This window comes from Mus caroli, unplaced genomic scaffold, assembly GCF_978045245.1.
Source record: "Mus caroli unplaced genomic scaffold, Mus_caroli_1 scaffold_10, whole genome shotgun sequence".
Lineage (NCBI taxonomy): Eukaryota > Metazoa > Chordata > Mammalia > Rodentia > Muridae > Mus > Mus caroli.
The window spans coordinates 58,492,621-58,510,060 of record NW_028227265.1 but is presented as its reverse complement, the minus strand read 5'-3'; the positions used below and the strand labels follow the sequence as shown (position 1 = coordinate 58,510,060).

The following is a 17,440-nucleotide window of genomic DNA, read 5'->3' as shown; positions in this document are numbered from 1 at the left end:
ATTCGGAGGGAAACTGGTGGCAGAGGTCTGGGAGGCGAAGGCAGAGCCTCCGGCTAAGCCAATGGCACTCATAGGACCAGGCCACCCACTCAGACTCAGGCATGGTGAGGGGCTTCCAGGACCTGCAGGGTTGCAAGGTTCATGGTCCCCAGGGTCATCCCCCAAGACACTCCAAAGTCCTGGGCACTGAAGCCATTGAGGAACAGGAGCTGGGGGACACCTGTAGCAGGCCAATTGTTGCTCTAAGATCCGAAACTGAGACAGGTGGCCAAACCCATCGACCTTCTGGCAAAGTGCACCAGTGAAGAGGTGGGGGACCTGGCAGTGGGATTGCTAGAGCTCTACACGGCAGGGAGTGGTTCTGCTGTTTTGATCAGGAATCTGTGTGTGAATGCTGAAGGTCCTGTTTCCCAATTGGTTCTTAATCGATATCGGCCAATGATCTGGGTGGAATAGGCGGGACTTCCAGCCCATATCCCCACCTCTCCCCCAGGCAGGCTAGCCAACTCTGAGAGGAAGATGCTTCAGAGAGAGAAAGAGCCACTAGCCCTATGAGATCTAGGGCAGAGTGGCCATCAGCCACTTCCCTGACTGGGCCTGAGGTAGCAGGCAGGAGATTAGAAACCCAACTAAGCTAAGGGCAGATTTAGGGTGTTGAGCTGGGAGTGAAAAGGAGGGCACAATAGCCGAGGAAGGCTTAGAAGAGCCCGGCCATTGAGCTAAAGCATTTAAAAAATAAGATTGTGTGTTTCATCTGCAGATCGGAGGGAACCTGGGTGGGGCTGGTAGCACGAACCACCTGGAACTTAAAGTGAGGCAGTAGGAGCTACTTGCTACACTACACCTTCCTCAGTGGCCTCACAGTGGTGGACATGGAAGACCTTCTAGCGGACATCCAGGTACACATGGAGCTAGAGCAGGGCAAGAACTTGGACTTCTGGCAAGACAGTACAACTGTTACTGAGACTGCCAGGCCCCAGGCCCCCCGCAAACTGGCGGCCTCGGGCAAAGGGCCAGGCGAGCTCCATGAGGGGATCAACGCAAAGACATACGACCAGCTGCAGGTCATCTTTCTGAGCATTGAGGGGAATATCCATGCTGGCAACCCCAACTTCGACGTGGACTACTGGGAGAGCCTGCTTCAGCAGTTGCCTGCTCACCTGGCCAGGGCTGGGCTCTGCCAAGCGCCACCAGAATGGTCTTTGGCAGAAACTGTTCAAACCAAAGCAGGAACAGGGCGTGCTGTTCTCAATTCTCAAGTCTGAGCTTGAGGAGTTGCCTCCCAGCTCTGGGCCTTCAGTGGACCCTGTGGAACCTGAGGGGGCTCCAGCAACCCGGGAAGGCAGCGGTGAAGCAGTGCTGAGGGAGGAGGACCTGATCCAGCAGAGCCTGGCAGACTCCAATATAGGGTGGTACAGCCCATGGCTGCTCACAGTGAGCCGCCTGCTGGACACGCATCTGCTGGAGCCTTAAGAGGGCCTTCAACGCCTGTAATGGTCGCACCAGCAGCTCCAGGCCACAGGCAGCGCCGGAGAGGGTACGAGGGCAGGATGAGGCACAGTTCAGCCGGAAGTGTCGCTGGGTAGCCCGAGCCTACCAGTGGGCGAAAGCCACGCTTCTTCAAGAGCCTGTACACCGGCTTCGAGTGGAACAAGTACAACCAGATGCGTTATCTCTTGAACAATCCAACGCTGAAGACGGTGTAGGGGTAAGCATTCAACAGCTACTTCCACCTCAGGCATAAGCAAGCCACGCCCAAGTACTTCCCAGAGGCCTACCTCCCCACCCCCCACCCCCCCCACCCCCAAGAAGCCCATCTCCATCCTGTGTCAACGCACTAGCATGCCCTACTGGGATGTTGTCTTCAAGATGATCAGCTATGAGTGGGAGTATTCACACCATCCAGGCTCTCTCTGCTAGTTCTCAGTGGCACCTTCCAGCTCTGGTGCTACTTCAAGCGCTACTGCTTCCAGCAGGTGATGTCCCTGCTGGGCTTTTGGCTTCCTGGACAGCTCCAGTGTTTGTTCTGTTGCTGTGTATTGTTGTAATGCTAAATACTGGCCTGGAAGATCTGGTTGCTGTAGGCATACATTTTTTGCAACATAATAAACACTAATAAACGTCCAACCTCTCTCCTCTAGCCCATCACCCAGCCAAGTTAGTGGAAGAGAAAAGTTATTAGGGGCCTATGGGGGCCTGTTTAGCAATAGTTCTTTGGGGGTGTGCTCAATCTTATTTGGCAGCAGTTCAGCCCCATAGTAAACACCAAAACAACGATCCAGCAGCTGCAGACCAGCTCTCAAGGCAGGCAGACAGCATAGACAAGCAGCAGCTTCAGTCCAGTTCTCAGAAGGTAAACACCAGGCACCAACCAGCAACTGCAGTTCAATCCTGAGGAAAATGCAAGGTTCACCAGTCAGCCGGAGGCGAAGTCCCAGCTCTTGGGCAAGTTTCTCTCAAAGGCAGTGTTCCCGCAAGTTGAGCTCAACAACATATGTAAGGTGAGCCAATACATGCGTGTCCTTAGTGAAGAACAGTGAGGCAGAGCAAAAGAAACCAGTGCCCTCCCATGTCTGTGGGGTCACATTTATACTCCTTCATCATGGGTCCTTTCACGTGTCTGCTATATGCAAGCATCTTTTCAACCTGTGTGCCCCAACAAAAACATAATTTGACATAACTGACTTTCCATATAAACCAGAGGTTTCCACTTGAGGAAATCCTCACCTACACCAAGGCATGCTATGTAACCTGCCCTTGAAGCCACCCCTGATTGGTCAATAAAGATGCCTACAGCCTGTAGCTGGGCAGAAGGGAGGGAGGTGGGGCTTCGGTTCCTGGGCTTGGGGTCTGAAGCCAGACCATGAGGAGGAGAATGGAGAGTGAAGAGAGAGAGAGGAAGACACTGTGGGGTAAGGGATTGCAAGAACTGGCTATGACGGTCTGCCAGCTGGAGTAAGAGTGGCTCAGGTGGAACATGGCAAGCCATATCTCAGGGTTATTGGCAGAGAAGTAGACGAAATAGCTTAGAGGGCTGATATCTGCCCAGTTCTTGTGCTGTTTAAGGCTTATTATAAATAGAAAGGTTTTGTGGCTTGTATCTGGAGATTGAATGATCTAAGGAGGGTCAGAAACCCCTAGTTGATATTAATTTTAACTACAACACTCCCAGGTAGGAGGGCCAAGGGGACTTTGGTATCACCTCTGGGTTCTGGGTCATCAGCACTGTGCCTGCATGGCTTTCCTGATCCCTGCCCGACCAGTGTAGAGAGAATATGTTGTGTATTGTATGGGTGCATCACCTGTCAATTAAAAACCATATGCTCTATAGGGAAGGGTAGAATAGGAGGTGGGACATCCGGGAGGAGAAAGAATTCTGGGCTCGAGCAAGGCTTGGGAAGGTTTGCCTGTACGGTGTGAGGCACACAGTCCCTGGCACAGTAACCAGCCAGGTGGCAGAGTGTAGGTCCGAGTAAACGGACTGTCTTCAGTTGTGATCTAGTCAGAGAAGCGCCTACATGTACGGCTAAGGGATTTGTAGATGTATTTTGCGTCTGAGTCTTATTTCTGGGAGCATGGGGTTGGAAGGAAGAACCAGATCCAACCCTCCGTTCATTCCCTCACACAGCGCCACACAGTCTGATGTTGGTTGCTTCTGTAGTTCAGCCGTAAACAATGACATTTGCCCGGCGCCCTGAAATGAAGTTGTGCATCAGAGTCTGAGCCCAAAGGCACAGAAGAAACTATCTCTAGGGAACTTTTGGGAAAGCTTGGTCCTGACATTGAAACTTCCTGTTTTTTTCTTTCTATTTTGGATGTCGATGTGATGGTTTGTGCATGAAGTTCTCAGTCTAAAGGTACTAAGGGTACTCACTAAATATGTTGATTCTGGAAGCAGGCCTGGGTCCTGACAGCCTCCAGTGGCTCTATGAGCCCCTCCTGGCCTGTCTGCCCCATGTTTGTTTAAGTTAATGGACTTGGGCTTCTGTTTGAGGCAGCTTGAACGTACTCTCAAGTGATTTGTGGAAGGCAGCCCTAATTCCACGCCTTGGCGAATGCACCCAAGTGATTCGGGGCTCATGCCAAACTACTCAGAAGTACCAAGTGATGCAGAACCCACAGAGAAAGCCTGGCTTCCGGCAGTGGGAGCTCTCCATGGAGCTGAGGGTGGAGGTACATAGGTGGGGCTCTCAGGGGGACCTCAGTCAGCTCAGGAGGGAAGGAGTCACCAGCTCATCTGGTCTATGGCCCAGTCCTCCCTTGAGCATGAGAAGCAGAATCAGAGAGTCTGTACCCGAGCCCTGAACCTGCTCTCCTCTGGATGCAGCAGGCAGATCTCCCCTGCAGGCACCCAGGTACTGTGAATGGCTCAGGCAGATGGGAAGCCCTACTTCCTCTTTGTTTAGTTTATACAAAAAGGAACTTCACATTTTTCCAGGATATTTTGCCTTTCAATACCCTGTTGTGCCCCAGAGCATATCCTAAGTCTCTCTCTGGCCTTTCCCAGGTGATCTATTTAAAGTAGCCCAACAGTTGGAGGCCGGTTCTGCAAAGGTGATTTCAGGAAAGTGCCCAGCTGTAGACAAGGCTCCAGCAATGCTACTTCAAGAAGGAAGGACCTCCCATCTCCTTCAGGAGGTCACTGGCAGGTGGCCACAGCTACTCCATGGGTTTGGAGAAGGGATACCCACAGCCCAGAATGGTACCACCCTCTACCCCTCTCCCCTGGCCAGTAGGACAGAAGGCACAGTCAGGAAGCCAGGATTCTGCTTGCTGTGACCAAGTGCCTGAGAGAAGCTAACTGCTGGGTTGGCTCACAGTTTCAGAGAGCTTGGGTCAAGGCTGCTCTTAACCACTAAGCCGCCTTTCCAGCCCTTTCTGTGGTGTAGAGCAACCCCTCCACCAAAATGACAGGTAATGAAATTGGGCAAGCTGCATAGTTTCCACAGTGAGCAGAGGCTGTGAGCAGGGCTCTTAATAGTGTGTGAATATTCCAGCCACTGCCCACCCACAGAACAACAGAGCAGCCGAAAGCGCCTGAAATCCCAGCTTTGAGCAGGAACCTCAAGGGGCCCCAAAGCATTGGTCAAAAGCACCAAGAGTGCAGACTGGTCACTCCTGAAAGGGGAGGAAGAGGGACGTGTCCCCAGCTCATGCCATGGGAGCAGGAGCAGCATTGCCTCCACAGAACAGCTGGGCAGGTGACAGGCACAAACTCAACTCATTAGGTAGCAAATTTTGATTAAGGCTGGGTATGAAACCCCAAATATCCCGGAACACTCTCAGCTTTGACAAAAAGCCAACAAGGGTAGGCTATCTCCTTTCGCCTCGGGTCCTTAATGTAGTTGCTGGACAGGATGTGTCCAGCAAAGTGCTTCTTCAGATGGCATCCAATGCCCCCACAGCCCACATTCCCAACATCACCGATGGCCTCTGTGTCACACTGCCCAAGTTCCTCCACTGGGCGTGCCTGTCCTGTCCCACTCACCTGCTGCCTGGGGAGCCCAAGGATTGGTTGAGCTATTTGGTAGGTAAAGGACTCTAGCAGCTCTGGTTGCCTTAGTAACAGGCACAATTCTCTGAGGAAGCCTTCTGGTGTATCCAGTCACATTGGACTAGTCTCATCGTCTGCAAAAACCCAAAGCTGAACAGGCTTCCAGTGGATGTGAACTACCGAGTCCTTCACTGGGGGTGCCTGACCAGTTCCAGTCACCTTCCCCGTGCCCAGCACATCCAGAGTCTACCGTCTGCAGCAGCAGGAGGCCAAGCCAGAGCCCATACGTGCAGAGTGCTGTGGGTTCTCCCTATCTGGAGCAAGCAGGGATGGAGAGGGAGCTTTAGTCGTGACTATCTACTGCATGAGTGGGCACCTGCACACACATGGATTCATACCCAGACATGTGCAGCATGTGCACACATGAACACATACATATAACTGCACACACATGTGCACACACAAATGTATGCTTATACACACATGCACAGAATGGTTCACACATATGTGCATATACATATTTATCCACATACATATGCACATGTAGTTTTTGCACCACCCTTCTTTTCATGTGCGCACGCGTGTGTGTGTATGTGTGTGTTAACGTGGAGGATGTTTCAAGGTTTCTTTCTTTCTTTTTTTTTTTGTTTGTTTTTTCAAGACAGGGTTTCTCTGTATAGCTCCAGCTGTCCTGAAACTCACTCTGTAGACCAGGCCAGCCTTGAACTCAGAAATTCGCCTTCCTCTGCCTCCCAATTGCTGGGATTAAAGACGTGCGCCACTGTGTCCGGGTAAGGTTTATTTCTTTTTTTTTTTTTTTTTTTTTTTTTGGTTTTTCGAGACAGGGTTTCTCTGTGTAGTCGTGGCTGTCCTGGAACTCACTCTGTAGCCCAGGCTGGCCTCGAACTCAGAAATCCGCCTGCCTCTGCCTCCCAAGTGCTGGGATTAAAGGCGTGCGCCACCACGCCCGGCCCAAGGTTTATTTCTTGAATGAGTTGTATAAGAGTATTTTTTTTTTTTTTTTTGCTTGGCACCAGCCAGTGATCTCAGTCTGCTCCTTGTTTGCGTGGGGTGTCTCTGGAGACTAGAAGAGGGTGCCAGATTCCCTGGAGCTGAAGTTACAGGTGGTTGTAAGTTGCCTAATGTGGGTATTGGGAATTTAACTGGAATCTTCTGCGAGAGCAGCGTGCTCTTAGTCCCTGAGGCTTCCTTCCAGTTCTGGTGCTATTGTTACTGTCTGTTGTTTTAAGCCTGCAGCACCGAGCATGCCAGGCAATCTCCCATCCAAGTACTACCCTGCTTAGGTTCAGCGATCAGATGAGATCAGGCATGTTCAGAGTGGTGTAACTTTTTTTTTTTTTTGAGACAAGTTTTATATAGCCCAGGCTAGACTCAAAATCTCTATGTATATGAATATGACATTGACCTTTGTTTTGTTTTGTTTTGTGTGGTTGCTTGTTTGTTTGTCTTTGTTTTGTTTGTTGTTGAGCTAGGATGGTATACAGCCCTGGTTCTCCTAGAACTCACCGTGTGTACCTTGAACTCACAGAAAGCCATCTGCCTCTGCCTCCAGAGTACTGGAATTACAGGCACCCAAAAGTTTAGTTTTTGAGAGAGGGTCCCATGTAGCTTAGGCTGGCCTGAAACTTGCTGATAATGTTGAACATTTTTTTTTACATTTCCTACATTTATTTGATAATGGGCAGAATATACATGTACAGAACTCCTGTGGGAATTAGGGGACAACTCAGTGTTCTCTTCCCAGGGATTAAATTCAGGTCATTAGACTTGACAGTGAGTACCTTACACACTGAGCCATGTCACCAACCTTACCCTGCATTTCTGCTCCTCCTTCGTCCACATGACCCAAAGAGAGCTCCGTGTGTGCTAGACAAACACTACATCAGCTGAGCCATCCCTCAGCCTTACAAGAGCAACAGCTAATCTGTGTGTCCAGTTACCAGCATGATCACAGCTCTGAATCCATTAGTAGGACTGGTCCATGAACACACGACTTTCTGTGTGAAGAACAGGATTGCAGGAAAGTTGACACTGGGGATTTAAATTTTAGTATTGCTCAAAATTCAAACACCAATAAATGTTTCTTTGGTGGAATACATTTCCACAATCAACTAAAATCAGAGCCATGGGTTCAGAAGATGCTTCCTGCCAAAGGCTGCTGTGCAAGATGCAAAGCCACCTCCAGGGAAGGTGTCACTCTGCAGAAGAGGCCTCCAGCGCCAGAGACAGCAAAAGTGTGTGGCCCTAGTGTTATAAGCCTAGCACTGAAGTGGAAACTTCTAGTTTTGGAAAGTCAATTATGTCAAATGATGTTTGTCAGGGCCTGGCCTTGCCACAGGATTGGGGTTCTCAACTGTAAGCAGGGATATCTGGAAGGCGCATAATAAGCACACAGGCAGCGTATTTGGGTACAAGCTGATGTGCAAATCTCAAGGCTTGACGTTGTACTTTCCCTCTCTCTGCTTTGCGTGCTTTGCAGCTTGAGGCTGTGCATACTCTGTACTCTCCTGTGCACTCTCTTCTCACTCCCACACACCCACACACACACACACACACACACACACACACACACACACACACACCACTCCTCTCACTTCTAACTTGCCCAAGTTTTTCCTTTTTTTAACGATTATTATTGTTATATGTAAGTACATTGTAGCTGTCTTCAGACACACGAGAAGAGGGCATCAGATCTCATTATGGATAGTTGAGTTACCATGTGATATCTGGGAATTGAACTCAGGACCTCTGGAAGAGCAGTCAGTGCTCTCAACTGCTGAGTCATCTCTCCAGCCCCGCCAAGTTTTTTGTTACTCTAAAAAGCAGGTAGAAAAAGAGACATTGTATAATCATTACCAGATGTGTCAAGTTCAAAAGAATAATCACATCTTACAAAGAATTAAGAATTAAGATTCCAATTGTTCCCCCAAAGTTTCAAGCTTCCCCTAGTCCCAGGCCCATGGCCAAAATAATAATTGCAAACTTATTATTTGGACTTTAACTTTCAACTTATTATACTTCAGAGGTCAAAGCTCCGAGGTCAGCTCCGTGTGGTTTCTTGTGAAGTTCTAATGATAAATGACATGGGCAAAGCTGCCAGGCAGTGGCCAGAAAGAATCAAGTTAACCCTTAACTTAGCAGTTCCACTAGCTTTCTGCTTCTGCCCATTGCACACAACGACTCTCCTAAGAGCCCAGTGTTTTCATTTAGCTTTACTAATCTCTAAATTTATGTATTCTATATCTTCTTTTAGGAGTTTAATTTTTACTTGGTATTCATACATACCCAAAGGAGACTAGGAACCACTCTCAAATGTACAAAACTCATTTCATAACTTCAATAGCTTTTTCATTTCTCAGGATCCCAATTTTGGCTCTGCTTCATTTTCTTAATTTGTTTCTAGACATAATTTCTTCAAACTTTCTTTGCAAGTCAAACACTGATCTGAAACTACCACTGTGCAGTTATTACATTGTTTCCAAGATGCACACAGCACGCACCTGGGCCACTAGGACTGTGCCGTGCTGTGCTGTGCTGTGTCATGCCGTGCCCCTATGCTTTAGTTTTTGATTGTTTAAGAATCATTACATCAGGGAACATCTAGTTTCACAGAATTCACCAGAGCAGAAGGAGAAAGAAATAGGAAAGTCAGATATAATAGAATAATTATGTACACCAAGGCCAACTGAAAAGCAGTCATGCACAAATGAAATCTATACAGCCGCTGTCCAGGGCTAAGGTCAGGAGAAATGGGAACAAGTTTTTTCCACAGAGCGCCTAAGGGCTTCTGAATTGTCACTGTCCAGGCCTGCTTCAGGTAGTTCCTTATTTCTGATGGCAGGTCCCATGGAAGGATGTCTCTCCTGCTTCTCAGGGTTCCAGACACCATCCACGTCATGGTATGCTGTTCCTAGCAAATGTTTTGTTGGGGAACACATATGAAAGGATGTATTACTAAAGCAGACATGGGAAAGAATATTTTCCTGAAGCAGACACAGATGAAAGGGTATTTGGATATAGCAGACACACGAAAGGACCCATGATGAAGGAGTATAAATATGACCCCACAGACAGTGGGAGATGAGCGCTGAGCCTTGGTCTGGTTTGCTCTGCCTCTATTCTTCGCTAAAGACACGCATGTGTTTGTTCACCTTACAAAGCATTGTTGAGCTCAACTTGTAGCTCACTGCTATTGAGAGAAACTCTTCCAAGAACTGCTTGTGAGGTTCCCAAGGCAGCTTGCTGCTTCTGCCATGTCAGGCAGGTTGGCTGGCCAGCCTGGCGGTTTCTTCAGGATTGAACTATAGCTCCTGTTTCCCGCCTGGTGTCTGCCTGCCGAGAGGACTGGTCTGCAGCTGCTGGGTCATATTTGGTGTTTGCTATGGGGCTGAACTGCTGCCAAAGAAGATCAAGCTCACCCCCAAAGAACTATTGCTGAACGGGTCCACTTCCCTCATAACCTAAAACCTTTTCTTTCCCACTCCCTCTGCTGAGTGGTGGGCTAGGGGAGAGGTCGAACCCTTATTATTTTTTTTTTTTTATATTTTTATTACATATTTTCCTCAATTACATTTCCAATACTATCCCAAAAGTCCCCCATAGCGCCCCCCACTTCCCTACCCACCCATTCCCATTCTTTTGGCCCTGGCATTCCCCTATATTGGGGCATATAAAGTTTGCAAGTCCAATGGGCCTCTCTTTCCATTGATGGCCGACTAGGCCATCTTTCGATACATATGCAGCTAGAGACAAGAGCTCCAGGGTTCTGGTTAGTACATCATGTTGTTCCAACAATAGGGTTGCAGATCCCTTTAGCTCCTTGGGTACTTTCTCTAGCTTCTCCATTGGGAGCCCTGTGATACATCCAATAGCTGACTGTGAACATCCACTCCTGTGTTTGCTAGGCCCCGGCATCGTCTCACAAGAGACAGCTATATTTGGGTCCTTTCAGCAAAATCTTGCTAGTGTATGCAATGGTGTCAGCGTTTAGAAGCTGATTATGGGACGGATCCCTGGATACAGCAGTCTCTAAATGGTCCATCCTTTCATCCCAGCTACGAACTTTGTCTCTGTAACTCCTTCCCTGGGTGTTTTGTTCCCAATTCTAAGAAGGTGCACAGTGTCCACACTTTGGTCTTCATTCTTCTTGAGTTTCATGCGTTTATCAAATTGTATCTTATATCTTGGGTATCCTAAGTTTTGGGCTAATATCCACTTATCAATGAATACATATTGTGTGAGTTCTTTTGTGATTGTGTTACTTCACTCAAGATGATGCCCTCCAGGTCCATCCATTTGGCTAGGAATTTCATAAATTCATTCTTTTTAATAGCTGAGTAGTACTCCATTGTGTAAATGTACCATAATTTCTGTATCCATTCCTCTGTTGAGGGACATCTGGGTTCTTTCCAGCTTCTGGCTATTATAAATAGGGCTGCTATGAACATAGTGGAGCATGTGTCCTTTTTACCGGTTGGGACATCTTCTGGATATATGCCCAGGAGAGGTATTGCTGGATCCTCCGGTAGTACTATGTCCAATTTTCTGAGGAACCGCCAGACTGATTTCCAGAGTGGTTGTACAAGCTTGCAATCCCACCAACAATGGAGGAGTGTTCCTCTTTCTCCACATCCTCGCCAGCATCTGCTGTCACCTGAATTTTTGATCTTAGCCATTCTGACTGGTCGAACCCTTATTAAAAGTAGGTTGCAAAATATTTATGCCTACAAGCACTGTGGCCTAAAGAACAGTAGGCACAGCCCTGTCTTCTAGTCTGTGGTGCAGGAGGTGGGACATTCTGAACACGCTGTGCTCACCTGCCTGAGGAACAGAGCTTGGAAGACCCAGGCAGGTCATGTCCAGATAGCCAAGCATTCTCTCGGCTCCACTCCAGGGCCCTGAAGTCACAGTGTGCCATGAGAACTTTCCAATGTCCTTTGAATCTTAGCTTCAGCAGTGACCCTACCCTGGGGCCCCAGCCTCCAGGGAGACCCCGAGGACTATACTGTAGTCCTGGAGAGCCACTATGGCTTCTTGGGACATTAATCTCAGTGTCTGGCCTTGCATGATTATTTCTTAGGGTACTGTTTAGGCTGGTCCCCTCTCTCAGGCCTTTTCAAGAATCTGGGGACCAGAGGCTGGAGAAATGGCTCAGGAAAGAGTGTATACTGTTCTTACAGATGATCTGGTTTGGGGTCCTGGTATCAATGGTCACTCACAAATCCTGTAACTCTAACTCCATAGGACTTGATGCCCTCTTCTGGCCTCTGCAGGTACCTCCACATGGGGTGTACACTCACAGCATGGGCTTTGTGATTTCACGTGAAGAGTTTACATTCATATACCACCTGGCTTGGACTGGGCACCATGGCGCCAAGCCCAGCCTCTGGTGTCTGACAAGTGAAACAGAGCCAGACTGCTTGTAGGAAGTGATGACTGCCTTCTACCATCACAGCTGTCACAGCCAACAGAATCTTCACTGTGTGCTCATGAGCCCTACAATAAACGCTTTGATACAAGTTTCTTAATTCTTTACTGAAGCCATAATATCATCATTGACATTTGCTGAATTTTTTTTTGATTCTTTGACTTCCTCTCATATGTTATCTTTCACTGAATATCAAAGTATTGCCACCAAAGTGTAGGTTTAGCCTTTTCAAAACCTACTTTGTTTAGGGTTCTTAGATGTTTTAACCTCTCTTCTAGCTCACTGACCAGAAGAAGGAGAGAAAGAAGGTAAATAGGAAAAGGGGGTTGTGAGCCAGTTTAGAGGTTGTCCCTCCGGGCGATTCCACTCTTCATTGTCAGGGTACCAGAAGTCCAGTGCAATAGCAAACACCAACATGACTTTGTAGTGGTGACGCGATCCAGCACAAACCACAAATCTCCACCGAATCAGCACGAGTCAGCAGAAGCAGGCAGAATCGCTTGGAATACAGCTGTGAAGGATTGCTCGGTGTAGCAATGCAAGAGTGTCCTCTCACTGCCTGTTGGGATCTATTTAAATTCTTCCTGAACATCATGTACCCTCTCAAGTGTCTGTTTTCAGCAAAATATCACCCACCCTATCACAAGACAGCTTCCAGAAAAACATCAGGTGATATAGCTGAGTTTTTAAAGAAACCAGGAACTTCCATTTCATATCCCCCTTTCTGTTTTTTTTTTTAAATGTCTTTTTCTGTAACATTAATAATTTACACACAATAGAATTATGAGAACCATAAAACTTGAATTTTATATCATATTTTAAATAAATTGCTTATGCAAAATATATCAAACAATAGTCAAACAGAACAACTTTACATTTCTATCATTAAACAATAGCTAAACAAAACAACCTTAAATTTCTATCAAGATACAAAAAAAATTTCTATCAATTATAATAGTTAAAGAAAATAACCCCAAATTTCTACCAATATACATTAATCCATGCCAAAGTAAAATACTTAAGACTAGTAGATTCTATTTTTATTAAAATTTTATTATTTATTTATTTTTTGTTATTATTATTATTGCTATTTCCCCTCCTTCCCCCATCATTAGATAAGAAAGATAAGAGAAAAAGAAAACCAGAGAAGAGAATTCCCTGATTTATACTTTAACTTGCTTCCTCCCTGATCATAAACAATAACAACCAGCCGCCCTAGAAGATAACACCCATAGCATATCAAATGACCAAAATCATCCATCCCACCTTTTGGAAATAGAGTCGTCATGTTCTTAAAATTATTTGTCTGGAGGCAAAGATATCTTTTGGCTACTGTACTGGCTAGTTTTGTGTCAACTTGACACAGCTGGAGTTATCACAGAGAAAGGAGCTTCAGTTGAGGAAATGCCTCCATGAGATCCAATTGTAAGGCATTTTCTCAATTAGTGATCAAGGGGGAAAGGTCCCTTGTGGGTGGGACCATCCCTGGGCTGGTAGTCTTGGGTTCTATAAGAGAGCAGGTTGAGCAAGCCAGGGGAGGCAAGCCAGTAAAGAACATCCCTCCATGGCCTCTGCATCAGCTCCTGCTTTCTGACCTGCTTGAGTTCCAGTCCTGACTTCTTTGGTGATGAACAGCAGCATGGAAGTGTAAGCCTAATAAACCCTTTCCTCCCCAACTTGCTTCTTGGTCATGATGTTTGTGCAGGAATAGAAACACTGACTAAAACAGCTACCCTATGGAAATTGGGATATTGGCCAGATTCCAGGAAAGCTAGTTGTGTCTTTGTCTGCTCTGTCTCTGTGTTGTCTGTCTAGTCTCTGTCTGAGACAATCTGTGAGGTGAATCATCTGGGTATTCACTTTGTGAAGACATCTATGTCTCAGCTGATAAGAGGCCTTCCCTGATCAGATCTAATCTTTATAAGTTTTATTGGTAACCATATTTTTTCATTCCCTGTAGATACATAACAATATTGTAGACAAAACCACTTCCCTATCTTAAAGCTATTGCAGGTTTCCATTCTAATGTCAACACATCCTTATAATATATTGGTTGGCTTAGTTCCTCGGTTTTTTTTGATAACCCAGTGTCTCTCCGCTGCTGCTGTTCCTTTTTCCCCAACATTAAGAAAATTGAGAGTTAATAATACATTATTTAGTCTGTGCCTGGGGATTTTCATTCTCCCTTTTTGTTTAATAAGCATCTCTTTGAAGGTATGATTGTCTCTTTCTATAATTGCTTGTCCTGTGGGATTGTGTGGTATACTAGTAACATGCTTTATATTATAATATGCAAAGAATTGCTTCATTTTATTGGATACATAGGTGGGAGCATTGTCAGTTTTAAGTTGTGTAGATGTCCCCGTAGTTGCCATTATTTCCAGTAAGTGTGTAATGACACAGTCAGCCTTTTTAGAACTTAAAGCAGTTGCCCATTGAAACCCTGAGTACTTGTCAATGGTATGTATGCTCTATATACCTTTGTTTTCCAAGGTCTGCAAAATGGAACACATCCGTCTACCAGATGTCATTTCTTTTGGTATCCCTAGGGTTACTACCCTAGCAGGTAATGGAGTTTGGTTATATAGTGAACATATAAGACACACTCCCCCCCCCCTTTTTTTTTTTTACTATTTCTATGCCTGTTGTTAAGTGATAGAAATGTTTTCTTTAAACTTTTCCCATTAACATGTTTCTCATGAAATTTTGAGGCTTTGAACACATCACCTATTAGTAATTGGTTAACTTCCTTGTTATCTTGCACCATTGGACTTGGTAAACCTGTATGAGACCAAATATGAGTAATATACAATGCATAGTTTCCACTTCTCATGGCCTGTTGCAATTGCCTAAGTAACAAAGTTAATTCTGAGTTATCAGGAACAAAATCAGCAGTTTCTATATGCAAAACAACTCTTTCTGCATATAAAGAACCAATAATTATATTAAGAGATTCAAGATAGTTTAATAATACCATAAGGGTTGCATACAGTTCTGACTTTTGAACCAATGTATACTGACTTTTGATCACCTTGCTTATTTTATCTCATAACCTGCCATTCCCATCTTGTTTGCATCAGTATAAAATGTTGGTGCCTCTGGGATTGATGTTCTCTTTACAATGCATGGAAGAATCCAATTTGTTCTTTTTGTAAACTGTATATGTTTACTTTTCAGATATTTGTTATTAATTTCTAAGTAGTTATTAGAAGCTCTTTGCAAATCCTTATGGATCACCCATAATGACATCATCTCAACAGTAGGCAGAGGTACCACAATTTTGGCGGGATCTGTTCCTGACAATTGGTGTAGGTGACAATTCTATCTTTTAGAATTAATTTAGCAATCTTTCCTATATAGTCCTTTAATTTTTAAATTTTGTTTATGAGCTAAGAAAATACATTACACAATTCTATGTTCCCTTTGCATAATGATCCCAGTAGGAGAATGAGTTGAAGGTAAAATGACCAGAATACAATCAAGTTTAGGATCAATTGGACCCACATATGCTTCTTGCAGTCTTTGTTCTGTAAGCGTGAGCTCCTTTTTTTTTTTTTTTCCCTTTTTGCTTCAACTGTTAGACACCTTGGACTGTTTAAATTTATATCTCCTTATAATTTTTGATACAAATTACTTAACTCATAAATACTTAATCCAATTGCAGACCTCAGCCAGTTAGTATCTCCCATTAATTTGTGGAAATGGTTAAGAGTCTGCAACTCTCTATGGATCTGTGCCTTGTGGTCAAATTGTTTGTTGACTGCTTTTTTTTTTTTTAAGCGCAAATAACTAAATGAATCTCCTCTTTATATTTTTTTCTGATATAATCTGTAACCTCCAAGAGTGACCGAATTCTTTGTGTTTCCTGAAATGTTTTTCTAAATCATTTTTGTTGGAATCAGCAAACAAAATATAATCCATGTAATGATGTATGTCAGACTGAGGGAATTGCTTACAAACACTTTCTAATAGTTATTGTACAATATATAAAGAATCTTCCACCCCCCATGGAAGACTCTTCCAGTGGCATCTTTTTAGTGGACCAGGGTTGTTCAGGGTAGGTACTGCAAAAGCAAACCTTTTCCCCTATCCTGCTCATGCAAGGGTATTGTGAAAAAAGCCGTCTTCCAAGCCAATTATTATTCTAGGCCATGGTCTCAGTAACAAAGAAGATAAAGGAAGTCCAGGCTGTAAAGGGCCCATTGGTTTAATTATCTATTCGTTGCTCTTAAATCTATTATCACCCTCCATTTTTCTGATTTCTTTTAAAAAAACAAACAGGAAAATTCCATGGGCTGGTAGAATCTTATATATGTTAAGCTTCCAGATGTTCTTGTACCAGTTATTCAAGTGCATGCAAATTTTCTTTTGTTATGGGACAATGCTTTTGGCACTTAGGTATTTTTGATAACCGTTTTAGGGGCAAGGCTGTTGGTATGTCAGCATTGGCTACTTTTATAAGTTTGGAAACGCAATCTCTGTGATGTCTTGTTTTTTGACAGTGGGCACAGATTGTGGTTGGTCTCGATCACTTGTATCAATACCTCTCCAGGAGCATCTACCATATCACCCCTAATTTCCTCATTGGCTGTCCCTGGAATTGCAGGAGTATTAATTTGAGTACCCCATTGTTGTAAAAGATCCCTTCCCCATAAACTTATGGGTATGTCAGCCACATAAGGTCTCAACTTCCCTGTTTGTCCTTCTGGTCCCACACAGGTAATCCATCGGACACTTTGTCTAATACATGATAATTTACCAATTACTATAAACTGTGTTTAAACATTCTGAAGTGGCCAATCTGGATTCCAAGGCTTTTGGGAAACTAACATCAGCTCCTGTATCTTCCAAGCCTTCTGTTTCAACACCATTCATTTGTACCGTTAATTTGGGTTTCTGATCATTAACTATTATTTGCCAGAATGTATATTTTCCAGTACTCACAAGAGTCCTTGTTCTTTCTATTGGAGCAGCCTTGCCCTTGATGTAAGGAAACAGTAACAGCTGAGCAATTCTATCCCCTGAATTAATTTGTATCTCCTTTTTCACATTGGCCATGATTTTAATTTCTTCCTTCCTATCCCCATCTACCATACCTGAATGCACAATAAATACCTGAGAAGTAAATCCATTTCTTCCCAAGATTATTCCTATTGTCTCTGAAGGTAAAGGACCATAAATACCAGTGGTTAACTTGTAACATTCAACTTTTGGGGACAGTATAAGCCAGTATTGTGGCCAGATACAAAGTTGCACTTCCTAGTGTAGCATGTATAAGATCAGAAATACTTAGTTTTGATTTTCTTGCCTGTTTGGTTCCTCCTGACTGACCAAAGAAGATGGCTTGTATTGTTTATTGCTGGGACTTCCAGCTGACAGCCTCCTCAGTTTGTTTCCTGATGGCAAGAGGTCTCTTTTGGTCCTACAATCCTTAGACCAATATTTGTCCTTTCCACAGCAGATGCAATAATACTCTGGCAGCCTTTGTGTTTCAGTGT

The 17,440-nt window shown here is 44.9% G+C and overlaps 1 pseudogene; it reads left to right on the top strand.

The window, feature by feature from the left end:
* The first annotated feature begins 845 nt into the window (after positions 1–845).
* The window catches only part of LOC110300845 (splicing factor Cactin pseudogene), a 110,630-nt pseudogene continuing 94,035 nt past the window's right edge, over positions 846–17,440 (top strand).